This window comes from Chenopodium album, chromosome 23 (assembly GCF_948465745.1).
Source record: "Chenopodium album chromosome 23, dcCheAlbu1.1, whole genome shotgun sequence".
Classification (NCBI taxonomy): Eukaryota; Viridiplantae; Streptophyta; class Magnoliopsida; order Caryophyllales; family Amaranthaceae; genus Chenopodium; species Chenopodium album.
Genome location: NC_137856.1, coordinates 17,971,407 through 17,973,906, shown reverse-complemented (window position 1 = coordinate 17,973,906; position 2,500 = coordinate 17,971,407). Strand labels below are relative to the sequence as shown.

General features: G+C 35.8%; 1 non-coding gene across 1 annotated transcript; it reads right to left on the bottom strand.

Moving 5' to 3' along the window:
* Positions 1-1,176: 1,176 nt before the first annotated feature.
* On the bottom strand, positions 1,177-1,250 carry TRNAM-CAU (transfer RNA methionine (anticodon CAU)). Its single transcript has one exon. It is a non-coding gene; the product is annotated as a tRNA-Met (tRNA).
* Positions 1,251-2,500: the final 1,250 nt, after the last annotated feature.

The window sequence follows — 2,500 nt, the reverse complement described above, 5'->3', positions numbered from 1 at the left end:
AATTTCTATTTTATTCTTATTCCCCCGAATAGAACATGGTTCTATGAGCTGATACCATCCGAAATTGTCGAAAAATTTTAGGTGTAAGTTGATAGGGTGATCCATTTATCTGTATATTATATATAAATGATCTATCATGCCCATTTAAGTATTTAATTATTAATTAATAATTTCCCAGCAGTTCCATCTTTGAATAAAGCGATAATAAGTGATATTATATAGAATCAATGAATTCCATGGTAATAGTCTAAAATCCCTCCGTGATACATTTATTACTTTATAGTACAATGACTGATAAAGGGATCAAATGGTATATAGTTTGTTTGTTGATAGCTTGGAGGATTATACGTATGACTATAGCTTTTCAATTGGCTGTTTTTGCATTAATTGCTACTTCATCAATCTTATTGATTAGCGTACCCGTTGTATTTGCTTCTCCCGACGGTTGGTCAAGTAACAAAAATTTTGTATTTTCCGGTACATCATTATGGATTGGATTAGTCTTTCTGGTGGGTATCCTTAATTCTCTAATCTCTTGAACCTATTTGTTCCAGATCCAAAAATGACCCCTCCCCCGAATTTGAATTCTTTCGGGTTGTGAGACACAGTAAAATTTAATCAATATAACAAAAAAATTAAAAAGTTCCCCAAAAGACAAACAAAACAAATAACGAAAACAACAAAATTAGAGGGAGGGGTCAAACCGAAATTTCTTCAAATTCAATGAAGTGAATCAAATAAATAAAGAAATTAAGAATTTAATCGGAATCGACTTGAAGAGAGTATCTGGTCCGACTCTACACAAATATCATCGAGACATATATTATATATCTATGTATATGCAGGGACATATTCCTTCTCAAGAAGGAAAAAATGCGGATATAGTCGAATGGTAAAATTTCTCTTTGCCAAGGAGAAGATGCAGGTTCGATTCCCGCTATCCGCTCAAGGGAAAGTAAATTTATTTACTATGATAAAGAATTTGGTTATAGTTATAGTCGATCCCGATAGTGTAGTGATTCTATCCTTCGCGTTCTTTTATTTTCTCACTCCCCCAAAAAGAAAGCCGAATAAATATGAATTTCAATTAATTTCAATATTTATTTAGTAGTATTTTATTTAGTTAATTTACTAGTTAACAGATTCAAACCTAAAATTTTGGACAAAATTCAAATTTTGCGGAGACAGGATTTGAACCCGTGACCTCAAGGTTATGAGCCTTGCGAGCTACCAAACTGCTCTACCCCGCGTCGAAAAAAAGTTGGGAACGAATGGACAAACAAAAAAGGAATGTGCCCTCTACCCTATCTGTACAAATAGAATACCCCATTTGTACAGAATGGTAAAGGGTCTATCTACGATCGATGATGATCATAGAAATGAAAATATTTTTTTATGTTTACCAACTCGATCTTGTTGCCCCTGGCAACAAACATGTATGAACCATTTCACGAAGGATATGTCCGGATAACCCAAAGTCTCGATAGTTAGCTCTCGGTCTTCCGGTCAAAAAACAACGTCGATGGAGACGCGTAGGTGCTTTATTACGTGGTAGAGATTGTAACTTTCCATGAATTTCCCATTTATCACTCAACGATGCTACTTTGCTTATTTCTTCTTTTGAGGATCGACGAATCAAATGATATTTTTGTTCCAAATTCTTCCTCTTCTTCTCCCGCTGAATCAAACTTTTCCTTGCCATAATGGTTCAGTTCCTATTAGTATCAATGATACAAGTCGGATCCTAGATGTAAAAGTGTATAAGAAAGGGGGTTGCCTTCTCCATCAAAAGAAATGAGATTCTCGTGAAGACAACACAAAAATTAACCAAATTTGCCCGATGTAGAGGCAATCAAGAAAGCCGCATATGTGAATATATAACCTACGGAAAAGTGAGCTAATCCAACTAATCTTGCTTGTACAATGGAAAGAGCCACTGGTTTATCTCTCCATCGAATCAAATTGGCCAAAGGTGTGCGTTCATGAGCCCATGCTAAAGTTTCAATCAACTCCTGCCAATATCCACGCCACGAAATTAAGAACATAAATCTCGTAGCCCAAACAAGATGTCCAAATAAGAACATCCACGCCCAAACCGATAAACTATTCATACCAAATGGATTATATCCATTGATAAGTTGGGAAGAGTTTAACCATAGATAATCTCTTAACCATCCCATCAAATAAGTGGAAGATTCATTAAATTGTGAAACATTACCCTGCCATAACGTGATGTGTTTCCAATGCCAATAAAAGGTAACCCACCCAATGGTATTTAACATCCAGAAAACTGCCAAATAAAATGCGTCCCAAGCCGAAATATCACAAGTACCGCCTCGTCCTGGACCATCGCAAGGAAAACTATAACCGAAATCCTTTTTATCTGGCATTAACTTTGAACCGCGTGCATCTAAAGCACCTTTTACTAAGATCAATGTAGTCGTATGTAAACCTAAAGCAATAGCATGATGAACCAAAAAGTCTCCCGGCCCTATTGTTA